The following is a 27,142-nucleotide window of genomic DNA, read 5'->3' on the forward strand; positions in this document are numbered from 1 at the left end:
TATTTTGTGACTCCTTATGTAGCTATGAGGTTTGATATTCTTACCGAATGACTTCTTGATACCTTCAATAATTCCTCACATGTTGGTTAATCAATTCAAGAAGAGAGAGTTTATTGTGATTTTACGATATCCTTCAACCAATAGAACACCATGGATAACATAGTTGAGTTATAGATGGTATACTTTGATGTTATTCTAGGTATGGTGTGGCTTCATGCTTGTTATGCCTCAGATTATTGTAGAATTTGTGTAGTCAAGTTTCAATTTTCCAATTAGTGCGCTTTTGAGTGGAGGAGTAGTTCACTAGTGCCTAAGGGTCATCTTATTTCATACCTTAAGGAAAGAAAGTTAGTATGAGTTAATGAATCAAGTGTTGAGAAACCTTTTATTCAATCAGTTCCAGTTGGGAGTAAGTTTCTGTAGGTTTTTGTAAACGATCTTCGTGGAGTCCCTTCTAAAAGAGAAATAGACTTCACCATAGATATTCTGCCTGATACTCAAGCTATCTCTATTCCGCCATATAGACCAGCTATGTTAAAAGAGAGAAAGGAGAAGTTGAGAGATCTTAGAGACAAGGGTTTCATTCGACCTAGTTTCTCACCTTGGAGCACTTCGATTTTATTTTGTGAGGAAGAAAGATGGTTCCCTTAGAATGTGTATTGATTAAAGCCAGTTGAACAAGGTCACCATAAATAATAAGTATCCCCTAACGTGAATTGATGATAATTTCTATCAACTTTAGGTTCCACTTGATTAAATAAGATAGACCTTAGATCTAGCTATCATCAGTTGAGAGTAAAAGAAATTGACATCCCAAAGTCAACTTCAAGGACCTGTTATGGTCATTATGAGTTTCTTGTCATGTATTTTGGTTTGAGTAATGCTTCTATACTCTTCAAGGATCTTATGAAAATAGTGTTTAAGCCGTATCTCAATATGTTTGTTATTGTATTCCTTGATGACATATTGATTTATTCTAGGAATGAGGAGGATCATGACAGTCATCTTAAAGGAGTTCTCCAACTCTCAAAGATAAAAAGTTGTATGCAAAATTTTGTAAGTATGAGTTTGGCTTGAGTTTGTGGTGTTTTTAGGCCACACCATGTCTGGTGAAATCATTTGAGTTGATACTCAACAGATTGAAGTTGTACGGAACTGACCCATACCTATGTCTCTAACTAACATAAGGAGTTTCTTGGGGTTGGCTGATTACAATAGGAGGTTTGTTGAGGGATTTTTTTCTATTTCATCCCAATTGACTAAATTGACTCATAAAATGGCTAAGTTTCTCATTTTGGATCTTGTGAGAAAAACTTTGAGGAATTGAAAACTCGGTGAACACTACTCCAGTGTTTACACTACTAGAGGGTACAAAAGGCTTTGGTGTTTATTGCGATGCATCTTGAGTTAGACTTTGTTTTGTGTTGATGCAAAATGGTAAGGTTACAGACTATGCCTCCAAACATCTTAAGATTCATGAGAAGAATCACGTGACTCCTTATCTCGAGTTGGCAGCGATGTTGTTCTCTTTGAAAATATGGTGTCACTATCTATATAGTGTTCATGTGAATGTATTCAATGATACAAGAGTCTTTAGTACGTTTTTAGTTAGAAGGATCTTTCTCAGGCAAAGGAGGTGGTTAATTTTCTCAAGGACTATGACATGAGCTAACTATATCACTCGCTAAGGATAATGTCGTTGCTTATGCTTTGAGCAGGTTTTCTATGGGAAGTACTGACCATATTGAGGAAGGCAAGAAGGAAATAACTAAGGAAGTTCATAGACTTTCGCTTTTGGGAGTCCGTCAATTGGATTCCAACAATGGTGGAGTTGTGGTGGTGAATTGGGCTGAATCATCACTAGTGTTTGAGATAAAGGATATACAAAATAAAACCTTTGAATGTTCATAAGCAAAAGTGATGACTTTTTAACAAGGAGGGATATATTGTATTAAGATATCAAGGTGGATTGCATGTACCAAAGGTGGATGAGCTTCCAAGAGAGGATTTTGGAAGAGGCTCATAGTTCTAGATACTCTATCCATCCAGTTCCACTGAGATGTACCAAAATCTGAGAGAAGTCTATTGGTGGAGTAGTATGAAGAGGTGCATTGTAGAGTTTGTTTCTAAATGCCTAAATTGCGAACAAGTAAAGGTAGAGCATCAAAGGCCCATTAGTGTGGATTAGAACATATTTCTTCTAGTATGGAAGTGGAAGATGATTAATATGGATTTCATTATTGGCTTGCCGCGTTCTCGCATGCAACATAATTTGATTTGGGTGATTGTAAATCGGATGACTAAATAAGCCAATTTCTTGTGGATCAAGACTACAGATTCAGCTAAAGATTATGCCAGACTATATATTCAAGGTATAGTTCCACTTAGTGGAGTCCTTGTGTCTGTTATCTCAGATAAAGGTGTATAATTCACCTCATTTTTGGTAGTCTTTTTTCATAAAGGTTTGTGTTCAAAGGTGAAACTTAGTAATGCTTTCCATCCTTAGACATATGGTTAAGCATGAGAACAATTCGAACTATAGAGGATATTTTGAGGGCATGTGTCATAGATTTCAAAGGTAATTGGGATGACCAGTTGCTTCTCATAGAGTTTGCTTACAATAATAACTACCAGTCTAGTATCTAGATGGCTCCTTGTGAGGCTATTTATGAGTGAAGATGTAGATCTCCCATTGGTTTGTTTGAGGTTGGTGAATCGTAGTTTATAGGTCAATATTTTGTTCATGAAGCCCTACAGAAGGTCAAAAATATTTTGGAGAGGCTAAAAACAGCACAAAGTCGTCAAAAATCCTATACATATGTAAGAGAAAAGACTTATAATTTTAGGTTGATGGTTGGTTTTACTTAAAGGTTAAACCCATGAAGGGTGTTAAGATATTTGGTAGAAAATAGATGCTCACTACCTCGTACATTAGTATTTACAGGATATCCAAGAGAGTTGGAAATATAGCTTATTAGTTGGAGGTACCTTCAGATTTAGCAGTAGTTCATCCGGTGTTCCATGTACCCAAGCTAAAGAAGTGTTTAGGAGATCCTTCACTCATACTACCTAATTAAAGTATTAGTATCTAGGACATCCTATCTTATGAGGAAGTGCCCGTTTAGATTCCGGATTATCAGGATGACACATTTAGGACCTGGATCATGCATCAACCAAGGTCTTATAGAGAAATCAGTTTTTTAATGAAGCTACTTGGGAAGCCGATGAGGATATGAAGAAAGGATACCCACATATCTTTCCTTCAAGAGAAATTCCCAACAAAAGTACTAACTCTTCGTAAAGTTCTCTTTGATTTCACATGTTGAATTATGTTAATTTGCATGTTGTGGGATTGAGTAGTGATTTTTAGATGCTACCCGCCCATGTTATTCTTAGTATGATCTCATTAGACAATGAATGTTCGCAAGGACGAGATATTGTAACACCTCAGACTATGATCAATTTTAAATTTTGGGTCAACTTCAAACGACTATATATTTTTTTCAGATAAAAAGTTAGGTGACCCATAAGGTATCAAATAGGAAGTCTTTGAGTCCTCTTTTTAATACCACAAAGATTGTTAATTCTGAGCTCGAAGTAAAAAGTTCAGGCCATTTCAGGGAAGTCTGTATAGTTAAGGGTATTCCATCATTTAAGGAAAGAGTATTTTGTCTTTTCCTTACCCCACTGGGTCTAAAAAAGATTTTACTCACCCCAATTGAGGTTCTAATATGATTAATACCACTTTTCCACATTCCTAAATGCTTAGGTTTTAGGAGATGGGTTTCAACAAGAGGAAAAAGAGGGTTTCCAAGCGTGCATCCAAGAGTTGAGGAATTTCTCCAAAAAAAGTGTTCTTTCAAGGTATATAAGCTTATGATAGTGATGGACTTTTTCTTCCTCATTTCAATCATGTAATCCTTCCATTAGTTTTTCGTGATTTTGTTTATGTAAAGATTGTTGAGTAGTTCTTGAGTTCTGCCCCTTTCTTTAACAACAGAAGATTTTGAGTTCTTGAGGTGAAGGTCTTGTGAATAAGTTGTGTTTCTTTATAGATTTTGATTAGCATTTTGATAATTTCGTGTTGGGTTTGTGAATCAAAAGTAGTTTGAAAGCAACCAATCTATTCTAGGCGAGTTAGGATCCAAAATTTAGACGGAAAAATTCACCAGAATTCTGGGAATAGGGTGGGGTTGGGCACCCTAAGCATTGTCCAGTAGTTTTTGGGGTTGGCGCCCCGCTCCACTTAGTGTGCCAGGGTTGCAAATTCCTTTTCGTTTCCCGTCCTTCATTTTTTATGTGTTCTTTCAAATTGTGTTTATGGTATCTTCTTAATATGAATGCTTAAAGTCTTCATTAATTAAAGGAAGATCCTACATGTCATAATCACATGTGTTAATTCACATTTCAAATTGAAGTAAAGTTAAGAGCAAAGTTCAAGAAGTCCTTTTGAGTCAAATTTGGGAACTCTTTTGCCATTAACTACAGTTTTGAAGTAAATCATGTGTAAATGTGTATGAGAATGAAAAGAGTTGAATTTAATGTTTCTAAATGAGTATACGAGAACAAAGTATTTCCAAGTGTAACACTTTTACATTTTCAAAGATAGAAACAACAATTTCTAAATGAGTTATGACTTTAAAGATATTTTTAGAGTATTACCTTTTTTAAGAGGATCTTTTGACTAATTACCTCAAATTAGGAAAGGGTTATGTTTAACACATTTGAGCATGCGTTATATATTATTGGGAGTAGTATTTAAAACTGATACATTTATCAGTTCAAAGAAATCAAAATTATCATAAACTATGACTGCCAACATGGGGAAATGATTATACTTTTTAAATGATTCCTTATTGATTTTAAGCATAACGTAGTAGATACACATAGTTGTTGAGGTATTCTTTACCCCGACAAAGTATAGGACAGTTCTGGTAGCATGGGTGAGACATTGTATCATCACCTATCTCATGTTGATGTTTATCGGTCAGAGAATCTCCCAAATAAGTGGAAAGAGATTGTATTTTTTTTACTTTTTTAGTTTATATCTATTATTTTAAAAGCTTTAAACCTTGTATCTCTTATTGTTGCTTTCATATTAATTTGAGTTGAGGTGAGTATTTCTATCGTCCTTGTCAGTTAGTTAACTATTGTTTTTCATTTCCCCCTTGCATACTTGTACAATTAGATCAAAAGAATTCAGGGTCATCAACTAGCTCTCCTTTGATACCATTCGCACTCTAGTTAGCTTTGGCGAACCTCTTTTATTTGGGGGGGTTCAACATTCATGTTTCAGCTTTGTTAAGATATCGTGGATCTTGTCTCGATATCTATCGTAGTATTTAGAAGTTTCAAAGTCAGTAGTAGTTGAGGAGTCTTTCAGTATTTTCCTTGTGATGTTTTGAGACTTTGAGTTTCTTTATTATGTTATTTTGAGTATTTCTTGACATACTTTGAGTTAGGTTGTTAAGACCTTATGAGTTCAATCTTGAAATTGAAATTGTTATTTTGTTGAGTATCTCTTCCGCTGAGTAGTGAACCGGGTCAAAAATTTGCTTGGGGACCAGCGATGGTTCATGAGTGTTGACCACATACATGGTGTAGCATCGGGCCGTGACATATTTCTTATTTTTGGAGGTAAGTCATTTTCCTTAAATTTGAGGAAAATAATTCAATTTGGAAATTATTTTTTTAAATATTTATTCCAACCAAGACGGATAAAATTAGAAAATATATTTAGAAAACGTTTTCATTCATATCAAACACATCCTTAATGTTAAATGTGAATTGTTTAAAATCAAAATTTTCATCAAGTACAAATAAATTAGGGCGTATTAATATTGTGTGTCTGACCTACAAATTTAATTATGCACATTTGAAAGGAAATGTAATTATTTTTAACAAAATAAATGCAGATGACTATCTTATATTTACATTGTATTAGAAGTATTGAATTTAAATAAATAAAATAAGAAATTTAAAATGATTTTTTGACATATTTATCTAATAAAAGATACTCCCTCCGTATCAATTTATGTGACATCTTTCGGATTTCGAGATTCAAACAAGTCTATGTTTGACCGCGAATTTTTCATATATATTTTAAATATTTTTAATTGTCAATTATAGTTACTTATAATACTTTTACTTAGTTTACATATATATAATTTCATTTTTAAAAAATTGAAAATATTATGCACAAATGCTCGGTTAAACTTAAATTGTTTTGACTCTGAAAAAATAAAAAGTGCAAGATAAATTGGGATGAGGGAGTATTTAACAATTATAACATCAAATTAATTATTTTAATTATTTCTAAATTTTATGTTTTCTTTATTTAGATATTTAGTTTTTCCACTTCTTTTTGTTTTATATAATATGTTATACATTATATTAATTAAGTTTAAATATGTTGTGTTGTTAAGTTATATTAATTTTCACAATTTTTAAATGAAAAAAAGGGAATAAAAGACAAATATAGTGAAAATATGTATAAAAGACAGTATTAGACACCATCTGTTTAGGTTTTATCGACACAATATGGAGTAATTAGAAATATAGTCTAAAACTATTTCAGAAACAGCTGGCGAAATTCCCTCGACCTTTCCATTCTTTTTTCATAGGGTTAAATTCCCTCTCCCTAACTCTCAAAATCTTAGGGCTAACTGAATCATTCTCTCTTTTCATCATCTTCCATATCGACTAAGCTGTCGCATTACTTGAAAAGGTTAGTACTTTGGAGTTCTCTTTTTTGACTTCTCATAAAGTTCGTACCCAATTTTTTTGCGATGTGTTATAGCTGGTGTAGGATTTTAGAAACCAGATTTTACGCCTTTAGAAACCAGAAATGACTTTTAGCAACAAAAACCTCAACTATTTAAATTGCAAAATTTCAGCTTCCAACTTCAAAATGTGGTTTCTTGAGCTTCGGATCTCTGATTGAGGAAATTCAAATTGTTGGGGATCCTTGTTTGTTGTTGCTATATGTTAGAGTGTTAGGGAAGTGTTGGAGGCTCTCTGTTTGCGGTATATTTCGCTCGAAGGGTCTGCCATCTCTCTTTTCTTTTCTTCAGTTGGTGTTTTATTTGTACGTGGTCGTTCAGGCTATTCTATGCATAGAATATAGCCTCACTATGGTGTACAAGCTCCATACGACATTTAGACCCTTTTGACAGAGTCAATTTTTGGATTTCCAGAGTGTGTCCCACAATCCCATTTTTACTTAATTTTGGGTCTGTTTTCACTTGTTTAGATTTTAACGTCTAAACAAACATAATGACATTGTAATTGATAATTTGATAGAGTGGTGGTGTTGGGAGGAGTTTCAGAAATGGATAGATAGTGCGTGGTGGATTTGGAGCACTCGTGATTGGTTTTGAGGTAGGCTTCCATCTATTTTCTTGATTGAGCTTCTCAAATAATGCCTAGTATATATTTTATGTAATTTTGGATTGTAATTTCTGTGTCTTTGGCTTTCGTCTTGTTATTCAATCTTCTCTTGATTCGGTATGAACCTTGGCATTAGTGTAGGTGTTGGGAATGTTGGTTTCCCTTGTTTCCACCCTTGTGGAGTTTTTTTGTTGTGATGTCGATAATTGTTTAATAGGTGGCTATACCAGCTTTTCCATAATTGTGTTTTGTGTGTTATAGAGCCTATTTGTCTTAGTTGTGTGTCTTCCCTTTTGAGTACTAGTTTGGGAGATTTCTAGTTTTTAGAGTTATGTGTTGGGTAGTTGGCGTTCTTTAGTGTGGTAGTCTATTTTTGTTGCTTTCTCCCTTCCCCTTAGTCTTTTCTCGATTATGGAATTGTATTTTTTCTCATTTGGATCCTTTTAGATTCTTCTGCTTCTTGTGGTATTGGGGTTTGGTTATGGATAGATGGATGTTGGAGGTGTGATCCCTTGTTGCATCTGGATTAGGTGTTATGTTGGTTGTTAATTGTTGTGTTAATATCTCTCAAGGCTAGTGTATTATATAGAGTCTAAATGGTGGTGTTCACTGGAGGTTTCCCTTCTTAGTTCTGCTGGGAAATTGAAATTTTCTATGAAGATTCATATTCATGATGGGGTCAAGGATACTCATGGAATCTATGAGTTGGTTATAGTTCAGGATGCGTGGTTTGCTTTGTCATGCTTAGTGGCTTGCGGAGTTCATTATTAAAGGTTGTTATCCTAAAGCCAATTCTGACCAGTTGACTATGTCAATATGCTACATGTTGACTTGGTTTCCCTCATGCCAGGTGGTTGGTATAGATCCGAGGTAGCAGAGTAGCTTTCGGACTCGTGGTGTCGATTTTTTCAAAAGCTCCTTTGCTTGAAGTAGGTCCTTGGAGATGGGCTCCATGCAAACGTGTCTTTCGATTGATAGGGGTCCTCTGAATTAGCTCTTAGAAGAAAAATCCTCAAGAATATGATTTGAAGAATAAAAATAGAGTGAACTTATGAAATTCCAGATGTGTATTAATCTATAGAGGGTTTGAATTTATACAAGGAAAAAACATAACCGTTTCCTATATAGTAGCCACTTGTAAAGTGGATATTAAAATAAGAACATGTGTTGCTACCTACCATAAAAGGGGCCACTAACAACCATATATGGTGCCACTAACTTCAGAAAGTGGAGAAACAAAAGTTAACTAAGTCTAGCTAAAAATTTGGAAGAACTGAACTGAAATATGTAAAAATATAGTAAAAATAATAAGATGGAAAATGATTGTCTAACACTCCTCCTTGGCATTTTTGTGGAAAACACCAATTCTTTGCCTCATTTATTCAAACCTTTCCTTTGGAAATGACTTAGTGAAAATGTGAGTTCGCTGGTTCTCAGATGAACAATAAATAAGCAACACTTCATTAGATTGGTGGACTTCTCTAATAAAATTAAAGTTAATTTTCATATGCTTAGTTCGACCATGAAACACTGGATTTTTTTAGATTGAATCTGAAGATTTGTTGCCACACATGATCTTGGTATCTTCTGTTTGTTTGTGTACTATGTTTTTTATCATCTTCCTTAGCTTGATAGCTTGATTCATAGCAAATGCAACAACTATGTATTCAGCTTGTACTGTTGATTGAGCTGTAGTTTCTTTTTTGCAAGAGCTCCAACTAAAACAGCTTGTCCCCAAACAGAAAATATATCCATAGGTGTTTCTGGAATCATTAATTTGCCACCCCAATCACTATCAGGGTACCCAATTACGTTCACAGTTACTCTAGCAGATGTTGAGAAAAAATTCTAAACTTGCTAGTTCCTTTTAGTATACCTTGAAACTCTTTAAGCTGCTGTGAAGTGTGTGTCTCTAGGAGAATGCATGAACCTAGAGAGAAAACTAACAAAAACTACAATGTCAGGACTTCTTGTGGTTCGATATAAAAGACTGTCAATTAATCTTTTAATACATACTATCATCCCCTTTTTTGAAATCGTCATCCTTGCCAAGCTTTACACCAGTAGATACTAGAGTAGTCACAAGTTTGCAATCTTGCATTTTGAACGTGTTTAGAATATCCAAAATGTATTTCTGCTGGCATATGAAAATGTAATCTCTGGAGTGCAACACTTCCATGACAAGTAAGTACTTCATGACTCCAAGATCATCCATTTCAAAGATTTTCTCCATTTCATCCTTGAACCATTGAATTAGTTCAATTTTTCTTCAAGCCACAAACATGTCATAATAAATTGAAACAATAAACGACTCACCTGTAGTGACTTGCACATACAAAGTAGCTTCACTTTGACTTCTACTAATTTCAAGTTCTAGGAGATGATTGTTCATCCTCTCATACCATGACCTTGGGGTTTGTTTTTGGCCATACGAGGCCTTCAATAAAAGATAAACTTGATCCTCTTTTCCAGGAGTTGATTAACCATTAGGTTTCTCTACATAGATTTCTTCAGCAAAAAAACCATTAAAGAAAGCCTATTGAACATCAAGTTGATGAATCTTCTAGGAACTATGAGATGCAAATGCAAGAATAAGGTTGATTGTGTCATACCTTGGTACAAGAGCATTTCGTTCCTAGTAATCCACACCATATTGTTATGTGTATCCCTTCAACACCAGTCTAGCCTTAGGTTTGAAAATTGTTCCATTAGGATTGAGTTTTGTCTTGAAAATCCATTTTACAACATTTGCCTTGCGATTTCTAGGTTTGTTGACAAGCTCCTAGGTTCGTCTCTTCTCTATCATGTCTAGTTCTTCTTGCATAGCTCTCCTCCATTCCTGAGAGTCTTGTTCTTCAGCATAGATTGTTTGTTAAGAGGTAATTAATTTACACCGTTGATAGACATCTTTTATGAATCGAGTTTCCCTCACTGTTACATCATCCACTAGTTCATCTTCTGAAAGTTGTGGCTGCTCTTTTAAAAATAAATAAAAATAAGAGATCTTCTAATTTTTCCAATCCCAACAAGTTGTTTTGTCAAACTTCACTTCTCGGTTGAGAATTAGTTTTTCTAACTTCAAACAAAAACTCCTATAACCTTCGGATGAACTATAGCCCACAAACCTGCCTTTATGATACTTGTTGTCAAGATTACTCCTCTTTGTTTCTAGAACTCGATAATAACATATACACCCAAAGATTCTGAGATGGTGTACTGATGGTTTTTTCCCACATAAGTTTCATATGGATTCATGTCCTGCAAGGCCTTAGTAGGCAATTTGTTCAAGAAATATACAGAGGTATTGATTGCCTCCGCCAAAAATTAATTTACGATCATTCTTTAAGCAAAAGACATTTGGCCATCTCCATTACTGTCATGTTCTTCCTTTCAGACACGCCATTTTGTCGAGGAGTGCATGGTAATGTCAATTGGCTTTTAATAAATGTGCTATTACAAAACTCCAAAAATTGAGAAGATGTATATTCTCCTCCATTGTGAGACCTTAAAGCCTTAATACTAAGATTACATTAATTTTCTACTAAACCTTTAAATTGTTTTAAAACATCAGAGACATCACTCTTCAGTCTTATGAAATAAACCCAGCACATTCTGTTGTAGTCATCAATAAAGAGGAGAAAATATTCATTACCACTCAGTGCATCTGTTTTCATTGGGTCGCAAACATCCGTATGAATGAGCTGAAGTTTCTGGTTAGGTCTCCATACTTGATTTGCTTGAAATGTTAATTTTGTTTTTGTCCCTGCTGAAAGGTTTCACAAACTTGACCATTAGAAAGAAATTCAGACATATTTTTCACTAGTTCCTTCTTTTTCAACTCTATGATGCTTCTTAGATTAAAGTGACCGAACCTTTTATGCCATAGGTTTGTACATGTTTTTGAAGTGATAGTGTAGGCCTGCTCAGCTATTTTCTCCTAATTAACTGGTATTATTATGTTGTTTATCTTGAGATAAAATAACTATACTTAAGAAGGGTTAGAAACAACATATTCATGATTCTTAAAATCCAGAGAATAATTATTTTGAAGCAGTTGTCCAACACTCAACAAATTTTGACTCATATCTGGTGTGTCCAACACATCGGGAATAGTTTTGATACCAAATATTGTTGAGATACACACTGTACCTCGACCTTTGACTTTTACTGCCTCATCGTTTCCCACTTTTACTTTAGATTTGTAAGTATCACCGAGGAATGTGAACAGCTCAATATCATTGCACAAGTGATGTGTGCTGCCACTGTTAAGAAGCCATGAATTAGAGGATTCATTGATTGAAAAATATGAAACTACAAAGAGTTTCTCCTCATGTGCATTTGCAGCTTCTGCAACTTGTTCTTGCAAAGAACCAGAGGATGAGTCCTTTGCTCTTGATTTTCAGTCCTTGGATATGTGTCCCTTCTGCTTAAAGTTGCTTCATACAGAATCGACTCTCCACCAATAGTACTTCTCTAGATGTGTATTTCTTTTACAATGTTTGTACGAAGGGAACTTCTGCTTCACATCTCCACTATTTTTTCCTCCATGCTGCTTGTCCTTATTCTTTTGGTTGAATTGTTGCTTTATTTTTTGCTTTTGTACAACTTTCTGTGAAATTTTCCCGTCTCATAGTCCTCTTTTGCTCTTGTGCTTAAAGAACACTCATTAGTTCACCTAATGAAAGTTTTCCCAAGTCCTTCGATTCTTCAAGAGAGTTGCAAGAAATTTCTACATAATTCATTTGTATGTAAATTCTTTACCTAAAAAGTCTAATGTTGTTAACAATTAAGGAGATTCGATCAGCCTACTTACTGATAGTCTCATCCTCCTGCATATTCATGGACTAAACTCTCTTTTTAGGTTCAACACTTGCATTTGACGTGTTCTATCACTGCCTTGATATTCTTCTTTTAACCTATCCCAAGCCTCTTTTATAGTTTTGCAAGCCATGATTCTATAAAACACAAAATCTTCCACAACATTCTGCATAGGCGACTTGGCTCTAGATTTGTTGGCCTTCACTTCGCTGTTGGATTTGATCTAAGCCAAGGTAGGATTCTCTGGTAGAGAATCATGTGGTTTATCTTCCGTCACAATTTTCCAAAGTTCATAGGCTTTTTAAAAAGCATGAATCTTCACAAACCAAATTTGGTAATTTTCATGGGTGAAAGTGAATTGTGCATTTAAAGGTAGGTTGTTGGATGCCATTTGTGTTGTAGGTTAATATTTTTTTGGTCATGTAAGATCAACTAGAGGATCTGATACAACTGTTAGAATATAAATACTCATGAAACTGATTTGAAGAAAAAAAATAGAATAAACTTATAAAATTTCAGCTATGTATTAATCAGCAGACAGTCTCAATTTATACAATGAAAAAACATAATTTCTATCTAGTCGCCATGTGCCACTAACTAGCATAAAGTGGGCCACTAACTGCCATAAATGGGGCCACTAACTTCAGAAAGTTGAACAGCAAAAGTTGACTAAGTCTAGCTAGAAAATATTAAACACTAAACTGAAATAAGTAAAAAACAGTAAAAATAATAAGATGGAAAAAATGTCAATTGTCTAACATTAGAGTGGTTAGCTTCAGAAGGTTGTGTTTCAGCTCAATTTTTGGTCTTTGAGCCAAAAATGGACTTTATGGCACCTCTTAAGTTGACATACATGGAACGTATGATGAATTAGCACATTTGCAAGCATTAAGAGCCTATAGACCATAGTACCAATCTCAGCATCAATAGGTTAAGGCCCAAAATATGTGGTTTCAAGTTTTATTAAAGGGCCGAACAACTACATAAACTTGTTTGTAATATCATAGTTCCATGCATACCTATTCTCCAATAGTGAAAGCCTTGTACGAGATATGTTAATTTCTAGATCCCTCATTCATTGTTATGCCCTCTCTATATGAAACTTGATTAGTTGTGTGAATGCCTCTCTGGTAGCCATAGACCTTCCACCATGTCAAGAGAGGACTCACCAACCAAATAAGGAAGGTGTAAAGGATGGCTTTTGACCACACAGCACCCTTTAAGGAGTACTGTTAATGGAGTGTGATATGTAGTGTTATACGCCGACAACTTCTTAAGACAATCTGAACAAAAGCACCACAAGTAAGTCTCCAATGTTCTACTAAATACCTCTGTTTGATCATCAATTTGGGGAGGGTAAGCATTAGATCTTTGAATTTTTACCCTTTGTAGAGTAAATAGTTTCTACCATAATGAACTCATGAAAAAAGGAGGATATCTATCAATTGTAATAGTTACTGGCATGCCATGAAACTTAAATAGATTGTCAAAGAAGCTTTGCGTAATAGCCTTGGCAGGGTAAGGATTTTATAGATTGATGAATTGACAAAACATACAAAGTCTATCTACGACCACCAGACCAACTTCCTTTCCTTTAGACTTTTAAGTCCTTCAATAAAAAATCAAAGAATATATTTTATCACAACCGGATAGCACACCCAAGATGTGACCAGCATCGTCGTCCTCTCAGAGGACTCAAATAATCCCTTAACATTCATCATAACATGTCATTAGTTAAAATTGTGGAAAATTAAAAACATTTAATACTATGTGAAGTATATTTAGACTTCATACACAACAATCATGAAAACATACGTCACAATATTCTAAAAGTTGTCTCATATAAAAAGGCATATAACGAGTACGAATCTGAACTTAACCAACAAAAGTCAATACGCCATATAGTCCTTAATACAAAAGAATCAAAAGAACGTAAACAGAATAAAAATTATTCTTTAATAACTAATGAAGTCTTCATAAACTAGAGTACAAAAGATAGTATCACCGAACAGGAGGACCTACCAATACTTGGGGAAAGAGTTTTAAGCTTCTTCAATCGACCCTCTTAATCTTCAATGGCCGGACCCTACATTCATAGTAATATAAAGAAATGGGGTTAGTACGCCACATGTACTAAGTATGGGTATATGCACATAAAATTTAAAGACATATGTGAAAAGGATCATTTCTTAGAATGCATGCTAAGGCATTTGTAAATCTTCAATGCACATACCATAGAACATATACAAGTTAAGGATTCCATCAACATAAAGCATGCTCATAATTAAAGACATATTATCACATAGTCATGTTAACATTTCATATTAAATAGATCATATAAACATAACATATAAAACACTTACCAATGATCCCATCCCCAACCTACAAGTACAATGGTCATGTGAAGCCCCATAACCCCACACAATTAAGTAGATAAGATTGGAGACCATAAGTAAAGCTTTGCTTCATATAACTTGTAACACAAGTAGTCATCACCTCATAAAGCAATATAGACCAATAACATGTTCATTAACGTAACCGACTTCATATAAGAGTACCAACATGTATCATAAGCATAATACCCTTCATGTTATCATATTAAATAAGGACAATCTCCTAGGACTTCCCTTAGAATCAACTTGTGCAATGTGTAGGTAGATTCCCATACCCTACCTATACTAAGTAGACTCTTCAAGTCACCTTAGTCAATTTTAATTTACTTGTCTTTCATTTTACTTGAGGGGACAATCTACTTAACCGACATTAGACCATATGAGCTAAACATGGAATCCGGTGTTATAAAACCCTACACCGAAAGAAGGTGGTCTACCGGACAAATTAGAACCAAACATGACATAGCTTTCTAGGTGTATCCACTAGCTAGTATCCTATGGTGGTAACATAGTTCAAGAACTAGGAGATGCATTAGAGACTAATAGTTCCACATTACATGGAAACCTCTATCTCATGAGAGTCATTGTGAACCTACCTTCCAACTAGGGAAGGGATACCTCTCATATGTAGCTCACTCGGTGCTAAACTAAAGTCTCTTTTTGATTAACCTTTAAGTCATCATTTGTTCTTAAATCTTATAATAAGTCATAGGAGATTAACTCCTTGTATAAACATTATCATAAGCTCTTTAGGATTAGATTAGAATTTCCTTTCATCATAACCTTTCGTTTGTGAGATTAACATGTCATAAATCATCTTGTCTAAGGCATACAAGAGAATATCATAAAGTTGCATTATTGTATTCTTATCATGATCTCACAAATTAATATATTCGTAGCCCAATATATATGCATAGCATCATCATACATACTTCATTTGTATTGTTACATCATTTATAGGGTAACATAAACATCATAGAGTAATCACGACTTTAGAAGACTTACTCTTGCTTCCAAGATCCTTATTGAAGAACTTAAGTTCAATATTCAAAAACCATCCAACAACATGGTGAAATACTCAATAGCATAATGAATACTAACTCTTCAACTCATAAAAAGACTAATTCGTAAAGTAGAATAAGGGAAAGGGTCGTTTAGGAGTTCATTCAATTCATAATCCCAACCCCAACAATTACATGTTACCAAGAAGTAGGTATACAACATTAGAAACCATCAATTTGACAGGGGACATGCTTCACACGAAATTCAAACATTACAAGTCAAACATTTGACAATATATACTAAATCAACCATAGAAAATCATTAATTTTCATCGATAGTCATATATTTAGAGTTAGAAAGAAAACCCATTTTTTAGGGTAAAAACCTAGGATTTGAATTTCTTGAAATTTATCTTTGAGAGGACCTCTTGGGGAAAGGAATCCCAAGACTGAATAACCCATACCTTATTTACGAATATTCCACGAAAATTGAGTGGAAATCTTGAAGTCTTAGTCTTCTTCCTTAAGCTTTTCTTTTTCTTCAATGGAGTTTGAAAAAGAGAGCGTGTTTCTAAAAGTGGTCTAAAACTGACCTCAGTCAATATTTAGTCATCCCATTAAATACCCAAAAGACTCTTAACTTAAATGGGTTTACTTGTGAAGTCAAATTACCAACTATGCGACATTAACGAATCTAGGAAGTGGCTGCGCGTCGCCGGGCCAATTCCCATTCTTTTTCTGAATTTTATGGTCGTGGCAGTGAGACTCGTGACAGCTCCGTGTTGTGAGGCTGCCTCCCAATTCTTGAGGCAGTGAACCTCGTGTGGGCTGCGCGTCGCGCAGGAGCCCCTTGGTTCTTCCTCGCGCAGGCTGCTTTGGCAGCCTGCCTATCTATGTTAGGGTCATCCTCAAGAACCCTTCGGATGGTCCTTGGGGTGTCGTTAGCAGAAGTTTGGACCCTTTTTATTACATTTCACCTATCCAATGTCTTTTTACTTGTTTTAGACTTCATTTGACACTTCAAAACCTTCACCAAATATAGGGACGTCAACTAGTTCAATTTAGCTAGTTTCCGGATGTCATGGTCTTTCTTTGTTGTTTTGGCACAAACCTTTTCTAAATGAACTTATTACATTAATATAGGTCTGGAAACATACTTTTAAACATTATTATATAGATTAAGATCTAGTCTAAGTCATGGCATTTTCGGAGTGTTACATTATCCCCCCTAGGAACATTCGTCCCTGAATGACACTAAAATCTTTTCGGAAGGTAAGGATAGACTCAATGCTATCAGCACAACCAACAACAATATAAAGTCATAATGAGTCACATCTCACAGAATTACTTCACAACTCCTTTCAACACATACCACAACATTACACATAGCACTCAATTCATGATGCACAAACATATAAGAGCTCAACATTTCATAACACGTAGGGAGGAATTTCCCTTCTCAACATTATCATGAGCTCAAAATACATCAAGGAGTTACCATGATATCATTCTTCTCGAGAAAACAACATAACAACAGAATCTCAAGAAGACACATGCATACATATTTCATATAAGTGCAAGAATAGAGTATAAAGGCATTTTCTTAAAACTCTAGTTGGTACAACTTTTACCAAAAGACTACTTAGAAAGCAAGTCAATTTCATGATTATTAAATAATTTCTGTATTAAGAGGAATGTATAACCTCAAGGAGTAAAAAGATGAGGGTAGCGGTACTTCATGTCGGCTTCGGCCTCCCATGTTGCACCCTCAACAAGATGGTTCCTCCATAGAACTTTTACAGAGGAAACCTACTTTTTCCTCAACTTCTTGACTTGGCGATCTAGGATCTTAACCGGAACCTCATCATAGGAGAGGTTCTCATCCACCGCTAAACCTTCCATATAAATAATAGACACCAGGTCGCCTATGCATTTCTTGAGCATAGAAACATGAAACACCGGATGAACCAAAGTTAGTTAACTAGGTAGTTTAAGTTCATAGGCAACCTTTCCAACCAATTGTAAAACCTTATAAGGACTAACATACCAGGGACTTACCTCCACTTTCTACCGAATCTCATCACCCCTTTCAAAGGTGAAATCTTCAAATAGACATGATCACCTATTTCAAACTCAAGGTCTCTTCTTCTATTGTCGGAATAAGACTTTTGCCGACTATAGGCTGTCTTCAATCTATCTTTTATGATTCGAACCTTCTCCATAGAATCATAAATATTCTCTGGACCAAGGAGTGAGGACTCACCAACCTCAAATCATCCACCCGGATATCTACCCTTCTACCATAAGGAGCTTCAAAAGGTGGCATGGAGATGCTTGAAAGTTAACTATTGTTGTAGGAGAACTCAATCAATGGTCGATGACCATCCCAACTTCCCTTGAAATCAATAACACAGGCTCTTATCATATCTTCAAAGGTCTGAATGGTATGTTCCGCTTGACCATCTGTCTGAGGATGAAACCAGTGATAAGTTTCACTTGAAAACCTAAACAGTTTTGAAAAGCTTTCAAAAAACAAGAAGTGAATTGAGCACCTCTATCAGAAATGATGGACAAATGAATCCCATGAAGACTCAGAATCTTATTAATGTAGATCCTTGCATATTCTTCGGCCGTATATGTAGACTTAACAGGAATAAGGTGGGCAGATATTGTCAACCTATCCACAATAAAACCATATAGAATCATTTTGCCGCCGGGTTTGAGGCAACCCAATAACAAAATACATATTGATGGCTTCCAATTTTCAAGTAGGAACATCCATGATTTGGGTAAAACCACCTGGTTTTAGATGCTAAGCTTTAACTTGTTGGCAATTTGTACACTTAGCAACAAACTCTGCTATGTCCCTTTTTAAACCATCCCACCAATAGACCTCTCTAAGGTCCTGATACATTTTGGTGGCACACGAATATATAGAATAGAGAGATCCACGAGCTTCTTCTTGAATTCTATTTCTCAAATCCTCAACATCGGGAACACATAATCTCCCTTGGTAACTAAGAACATCGTCCACCACCCCCTCTTGGGAGGATGACTCATTGAGCTTACCAAGTACCGATTCCTTCAACTCCATCAATAGAATATCAAGGTGTTTCTTTGATTTTAACTCAACCACTAATGATGAGTTAGAGTTATAATGGACCATAAAACAACCATCTGGAGAATATTCTAACTGCACACCTAAACGAGCCAACCTATGAACATCTTTCACAAGTTCTTTCTTCTCTTATTCCACATGAGACACACTACCTATATGCATATGACTCAAAGCATCCACAACCACATTTGCCTTGCCAAGGTGGTAAAGGAAGGTCATGTCATAATCCTTCAGAAGTTCTAAACATCTTTTCTTTTGAAGATTCAACTCCATTTGTGTAAACACATATGAAGACTTTTATGGTCAGTAAACACGTCAACATTCACACCGTACAAGTAACCTCTCCATATTTTTAAGGAAAAAACATAAGATGCTAACTCAAGGTCATGATTCTGATTGTTCTTCTTATGAACATTGAGTTTCCTATAAGCATAACAATTACCTTGCCATGTTGCATGAGAACATATCTCAATCCCACTCAAGAAGCGTATCATTACACTAAAAAGCCTTCATTACCCTCCGGTAAGGTCAACATCGGGGCAGAGGTAAGCTTATCTTTCAACTCTGGAAAACCACTTTCACAAGCTTCCGACCACTCAAACTTCACCTTCTTTTGGGTCAAGGCTATCAAAGGAGAAGCAATGGACGAAAACCCATCAACAAGCCTTCTATAATACCCGGATAGACCCAAGAAACTTCTTATGTCGGTGGGAGTTAAAGTTCTAGGCTAATTTCTAACCGCATCCGTCTTCTTCGGATCAACATCTACACCCTCACCAGCGATAACATGGCCAAGAAAAGCAACTAACTTCAACAAAAATTCACACTTACTAAATTTGGCATAAAGCTGGTGTTCTTTGAGGACTTACAAGGCCAACCTCAAGTGACTCTCATGCTTATTTTCATTCTTTGAGTATATCAAAATATCATCAATGAACACAATCACAAATGAGTGAAGGTAATCTCATTAAACTCTATTCTTTAGGTCCATAAACGACACCGGAGCATTCATTAACCCAAAAGACATAAATAGGAATTATAGTGACCATATATAGTTTGGAAAGTTGTTTTAGGAACATCTTCACCTCCCACCCTAAGTTGGTGATATCTCGACCTTAAGTCAATGTTGGAAAAGGTAGCCAGCACCTAGGAGTTGATCAAATAGATCATCAATACGAGGGAGAGGATATTTTTCTTTATGGTGACCTCATTGAGTTGTCGATAATCAATGCACATTCTAATAGACTCATCCTTCTTCTTAAAAAACAAGACCAGAGCACCCATGGAGAAATACTGGACTAAATAAAACCCTTGTCTAGTAAATCTTTGAGTTGGATCTTCAACTTTTTTAGTTCAGCCGGATCCCTCCTATACGGAGGAACTGAGATGCGATTTGTTTCTGGTAATAAGTCAATGCCAAAGTAAATTTCACGTTCGGGAGGAACTCCTGGAAGGTCATTTGGAAAAACCTCAGGGAATTCCCTCACCACAGGGACTGACTCAATCGAAGGAGTTTCACATTCTAGATCTTTGACCCTCACGAGATGGTATAGACAACCCTTGGATATCATCTTACAAAAATTCAAGCAAGAAATGATTTGACCACTTGGCATAGAATTTCCCCCCTTCAATTCTAAAATGGGTTCATTTGGGATTGAAACTTCACTACCCTTGTTCTACAATCTATGGAAGCAAAGCATGCATGAAGCCAATCCATACCCAAGATGATATCAAAGTCTACATGTAAAGTTCTACCAAATCAACAAGAGTGACTTTCTTGGGAAACATTATAAGACATCTCCTATAGACTCTTTTTGCAACCACAAAGTTACCCAATGGGGTACAAACCGAAAAGGGTTCAATCAAAACATCAGGAAGTACATCAAACTTCCTAGCTACCAAAGGTGTAACAAAAGAAAGGGTAGCACCGAGATCAAGCAAGCATAAACGTTAATAGAAAAGACTTGTAACATACCGTCACAATGTTGGGAGAGTTCTCTTGTTCACCCCTAGCCTTGAGTGCATAAAAATGGTTCCTTTTTGGATCGTCAGAGCTCGGACCGCTTGGTTGTGTTTGAACATTCCCCTTACCTTGGCTTCTCACATTAGGATAGTTTTTTACCATATGGTCACCTTTGCCACAACCATAGCAACTATTGTTCCCAACAAAGCATTCACCCACATGTTTCTTACCACACTTACCACAAGTTGGTATTTCTCTTTGTGGATCAACATTTCTCCCCTTTTGATGTTTAGGATTAGAATCTCTATCATTGCGATTCTTGGAGAATTTTGAAGGGACTTGGTTTGAAAACCTTTACTTGAACTTAGGCTTGTCTTGAACATCAAGCCTACTCTTAGAAGAACTACTTTCAAAAGACCTTTCCTTCTTGTTTTATCTGTTCCTCTTCCTTAGACGACTCTCCTCTACTTATTGTGCATGAACCATCAATCTAGAAAGATCCATGTTATCATGAAGCATGGCTGCATGGCATTCTTCTTCAAGCTCTTCGGACACACCCATTACATAACGACTCATTTCATCCCTAGCATTAGAAACCAAAGAAGAAGCATATTTGGATAGCTTAATGAATTTTAAGGATTATTTCTTGACACTCATACCTTCTTGACGAAGGTTGATGAGCTCCTCTACCTTAGCTTCCCTTTGTTCCTTTGGAAAGAATCTGTCAAGAAAGGCCTTTTTGAAGATCTCCCAAGTCACGGTACCACCTCTTAAACCCCTACTATCCTTCCACTAATTGTACCATGTCTGAGCCACGTCCTTTAGTTGATAGGCAGCAAGCTCAGCCTTTTCACTAGTACTTACCCCCATAGCAAACAAGATCTTATAGACCTCATGAAGCAAGTCTTGGGGGTCTTCATCAACTTTTGATCCAAGAACATGGGAAGATTCATCCTCGTAAAATATCTCAAACGACTAGCCATAGTACTAGTGTGTTGGTTCTCTCGAGGTACAACTTCTTTTAGCTTGTGCGGTAATAGCTTGAGCTTGAGTGGTGATGGCTTGGGCCATTTGGAACAGGGCTTCCCTCACCTCACCGTCCATCATGGCCGGAGGATCGACCGGAACTTGATTATTCACAACAGTTTGCACTTGAGGAGGGACTTAATTGTCTTGGGGAGTTTCTCCCGCATTCGTAATCTCTTCTCCTACTCTTCTCGCGGCTGTCCTTCTTGTGTTCATCGCCTATAACCACAAAAAAGGGATTAGATGCTAAAAGACACATTCAGAATTCTAGAGGCACGACATAGGATTACCAAGAAAAGAGAAGTTTCCTAGTCATCACATAGCCTCTCATCCATAATTGTGGCGCACTTCACAACTATGAACAAGACACTATATAACGTGGTTTAGTTAGACATTGAACGTAAGGATATTCAACCTCATGCTCTGACACCAAGTTTGACACAACAAGAAGCACACCCCAGATGTGACCGGCATCGTCCTTCTCTCAGAGGACTCAGACAAGCCCTTAACATTCCGCATAACGTGCCATCATTTAAAATTGCAGAAAATTAAAAACTTTTAATATTATGTGAAGTATACTTAGACTTCATACACAACAATCATGAAAGCATACGTAGCGATATTCCAAAAGTTATCTCATATAAAGAGTATGAATCTGGAGTTAACCAATAAAAGTCAATATGCCATATGGGCCTTAATACAAAAGAATCCAAAGAACGTAAACAGAATCAAAAGTATTTTTTAATAACTAATAAAGTCTTCATAAGCTTGAGTATGAAAAGATAGCATCCCCGAACATGAGGACCTACCAACACTTGGAGGAAGAGTTCCAAACTTCTTTAATCGACCTTCATATTCTTCAATGTTCGAACCCTACATTTGTAGTAATATAAAGTAATGGGGTTAGTACGTCACATGTACCAAGTATGGGTATATGCACATAACATTTAAGGACATGCATGAAAAGTTATCATTTCTCAGAAAACATGATAAGTCATTTGAAAATATTAAATCAACATACCATAGAACATATACAAGTTAAGGATTCCATCAACATAAAGCATGATTATAATCAAAGACATATTATCATAGAGTAAGGTTAACATTTAATATTCAATAAGATCATATTAATATAATATACAAAACAATTACCAATGATCCCATCCTCAACCTACAAGTGAAATGGTCATGTGAAGCCCCATAACCCCACACAACCAAGTAGATAAGATAGGAGACCATAAGTAAAGCTTTGCTTCATATAACTAGTAACAGAAGTAGTCATCACCTCATAAAGCAATATAGACCAATAATGTGTTCATTAACGTAACCAACTTCATATAAGAGTAAAAACATGTACCATAAGCATCCATACCTTTCATGTTATCATTTACATAAGAACAATCTCCTAGAACTTCCCTTAAAGTCAACTTGTGCAATGTCTAGGTAGAGTCCCATACCCTACCTATACAAAGTTGACTCTTCAAGTCACCCTAGTAAACATTCATTTACTTGTATTTCATTTTACTTAAGGGAACAATCGCCTTAACCGACATTAGACAATGTGAACTAAACATGGAATCCGGTATCATAAAACCCCACACTGAAAGAAGGTGGTCCACCGACAAAAGTTGAACCAAACATAACATAGCTTTCCAGGTGGATCCACTAGCTAGTATCCTATGGTGGAAAAATAGTTCAAGAATTAGGAGATGTATGAGAGACCCATAGTTCCAGATTACATGGCAGCCTTTATCTCATGAGAGTTATTGTGAACCTACCTTCCAACTAGCGAAGGGACACCATTCATATCTAGTTCACTCGGTGCTAAGCTAATGTCCCTTTTTGATTAACCTTTAATTCATCATTTTTTTATAAATCTTATCATAAGTCATAGGAGATTAACTCCTTATATAAACATGATAATACGCTCTTCAGGATTAGATGAGAATTTCCTTTCATTGTAACCCTTCATTTGTGAGATTAACATATCATAAATCATCTTGTGTAAAGCATACCAGAGAATATCATAAACTTGTATTACGTATTCTTATCATGATCTCACAAGTTAACATATTCATAGCCCAGCATATATGCATAGCATCATCATGCATACTTCATTAGTATTGTTACATCATTTATAGGCGAACATAAACATCATAGAGTAATCACGACTTTAGAAGACTTACCTCTTGCTTCCAATATCCTTATTGAATTATGTTCAATATACAATAACCATCGAACAACATAGTAAAATACTCAATAGCATAATCAATACTAACTCTTCAACTCATAACAAGACTAATTCGTAAAGTAGAATAAGGGAAAGGGTCATTTAGTAGTTCTTTCAAGTCCTTGTCTCAATCCCAACAATTACATGTTATCAAGTAGTAGGTATACCCTATTGGAAATCATCAATTTTATAGGGGACATGCTTCACACAAAATTCAAGCATTACAAGTCAAACATTCGACAACATATACTAAATCAACGATTGAAAACCATTTTTTTCATCGATATTCATAAATTGAGTTAGAAAGAAAATCCGTTTTGTAGAGTAAAAACCCTAGGATTTGAATTTCTTGAAAACGATCTTTGAAAGGGCCTATTGGGGAAAGGAATACCAAGAGTGAAGAACCCATACCTTATTGACGAATATTCCACGAAAATTGAATGGAAATATTTAAGTCTTCTTCTTATTCCTTACGATTTTCTTGTTCTTCAATGGAGTTTGAAAAAGAGAGCGTTCTTGAGAGAGATGCGAGAAATTCGTTTGATCTTATTTGAAGTGTGTAAAAGAGGTCTAAAACTAACCTAAAATCAATAGATAGTCATCCCATAAAATACCCAAAAGACCCTTAACTTAAATGGGTTTATTTGTGTAGTCAAATTACAAAAAATATGGCTTTAACGAATCTGGGAAGTGGTTGCGCGTCGCGGGGCCAATTCCCATTCTTTTTTTTTTAATTTTTGGATCTAGGCAGTGATCTTCATGACAGCTCCGCGTCGCGGGGCTGCCTTCCAATTCTTGAGGAAGTGAACCTCATGTGGGCTGCGCATCGCGCAACAGCCCCTTGGTTCTTGCTCGCGCAGGCTTCTTTCGCAGCCTGCACCGTTGTTGGGGTCCTCCGCAAGGACCCTTCGCGTAGTCCTAGGAGTGTCGTTACGGGACGTTTATACCCTTTGTACACTATAATACTTATCCAAAGTCTTTATAATAGTTTTAGACTTCTTTTCACACTTCAAAACCTTCACCAAACATAGGCACATCAACTAGTTCAATGTAGCTAGTTTTCGGACGTCAAGGTCTGTCTTTGTCGTTTTGTCTCTAACCTTTTCTATATGAACTTATTACATTAATATAGGTCTGGAAACATCATTTTAAACATTATTCTATAGGTTAAGCTTTAGTCTAAGTCATGGCATTTTCAGAGTGTTACATATTTGTCCAAACACCCTCAGGGGCATCACAGGTAATAATTTTAATAAACTAGGTGAAGGCCCAGCATCATACTTATGTTTCTTATCACATCTATTGATCAAGTCCCTAGTGTCTTGAATACGACCCTTTCAATGAACTAGTAATTTATTATCTTGATAGTGTCATTTATTCCTGAGTGCCCTCCTTTAGGTATATAAGTCGTAACTCTAAAATAGTTCTTCTCAAGGAACGTTCATTTCCCACTAAAAGTTTGCCTTTCCATCTCAACTTCTCACTACACCAAGTATAAGACTTGCAAGGTTCACCTGCAACATGGAAATTATCTTGGGAATTATCTCCTTTAAATACGGATCAGACACCCATGTTTTTTTAATCTGTAGGAATAAAGCACACAATTGGAACGGTTTCATTAAAGCAAACGTATGTTTCACAGGAGCAACCATATTGCTATTGTCAATTAATATGTCGTAAAAGAACAATGAAATTGACCTCCTCAAAAGATTTGAACACAACATTCATGACAACATGGAAGGACGATGGAGCATTGTTTAATTCAAAGGATGTGACTAAAAACTTGTAGTTGCCTTCATGAGCTTTAAATGCTGTCTTAAGAATCACCTTCATCTAGTTTCAAACCAGTGTATGTTGTATCATACCTTGATCCTATCCATAAGGTCTGCATAATCAATACAAATACTTCAAGTCCTATCCTCTTTTCCACTAAAACCACAGGTGATGCATAAGGTCTAGTATTATGTTTTAGCACACCTTGATCCAACATTTATACTAATTTCTCAATAATGTTTTTTTACTCCTGGATATTTGTAGAGTCTCTTACCAACAAGATTAAGTGCTTCCTCAAGAGGAGTTATGTGAACAGTGACCTTATGTAGTGGCAGTGAAGTAGGCATTTCAAAAGATACAACAATATCGCTCTGTAGTCTAGACAAGGGTCTTGCAATCTCAGTACCTTTAGTAGTTTGTATATAATTGGACTGTCATGAAGCTGAGTGCCAGCACCTCTTAGGGCATGTTTCTTCCCCTGGTACACAAATTTAACAATTTTTTTTTAGAATCAAACAAGATTCTGCCTATGTCCTCAACCACTGCAGTCCCAATGATGTCCACATGAGGCATAAGTAGGAAATGTGAAGGAAAATTTGTTCCCTGTACCCTTCTTCCATCAGCCACACTTATATAGAGTATTCAATGGTAGTAATAGATTTACAGTCTATGGTGATAGATACTTCTTAATGCTATCTAAAAACGAATTAGAAGATCAAACATCTATAATATATGTTGTCAAAGATTTTGATGCAAATCAAAACTTTGCGGTGGAGAGGGATGCACCAAAGTCATATATATACTGCTCATGTCATTCATTTGAGTACAAAGGTTACGTTTGTAGACATGCTATTGTGGTACTTCAAATGTCTGGTGTTTTTAATATTCCTTCTAACTATATATTGTAATGCTGGACCGATACTGCCACGATTAAGCATTTGATTAGTGAAAGGCTGAATGATGTGCACGTTAAGGTCTGTCCTTATAATGATTTATCAATGGCAATAATATAGGATGAAGAGGGATCATTGACTCAGAAGGGTTACAACATTGCTGTTGGTGCTATTAAAGAAGCGTTAAAACAATGTTTAAGGAAACAGTCTTGCAGCTAATCTTAAATCAGATAGTAGTGCAACCCTTGCTATTGAAGTTGATTATGATGTATGTCAATATATGGTGTTTTCTTGACATACATTATCAACTTGATAACAAGAGTTGCACTACTCTCTGATTGAAGATTAGCACCAAGAGTGTTTCCTTGACATTTTTTTAGCTTTAAATGCTTCTTTAATGGTACCAACAACAATGTTGTAGCTCTCCTGAGTCAAGGATCCTTCTTCACAAAATATTATTGCTCGTTGGCACAAATCCTTATAACGATACACCTTATCTTGCATGTCATCCATTCCTTCACTGATGGAATGTTTGATC

At 35.8% G+C, this 27,142-nt stretch overlaps 1 long non-coding RNA gene across 1 annotated transcript in view; it reads left to right on the forward strand.

The window, feature by feature from the left end:
* Positions 1-6,561: 6,561 nt before the first annotated feature.
* LOC114077285 overlaps positions 6,562-27,142 on the forward strand; it is a 34,309-nt gene continuing 13,728 nt past the window's right edge. Inside the window, exons 1-2 of the long non-coding RNA XR_003578416.1 lie at positions 6,562-6,727; positions 7,303-7,380. This is a non-coding gene — a long non-coding RNA (uncharacterized LOC114077285). The remainder of the gene's footprint in view (positions 6,728-7,302; positions 7,381-27,142) is intronic.

The sequence above is a fragment of the Solanum pennellii genome, chromosome 5 (assembly GCF_001406875.1).
Source record: "Solanum pennellii chromosome 5, SPENNV200".
NCBI classification, from domain to species: domain Eukaryota; kingdom Viridiplantae; phylum Streptophyta; class Magnoliopsida; order Solanales; family Solanaceae; genus Solanum; species Solanum pennellii.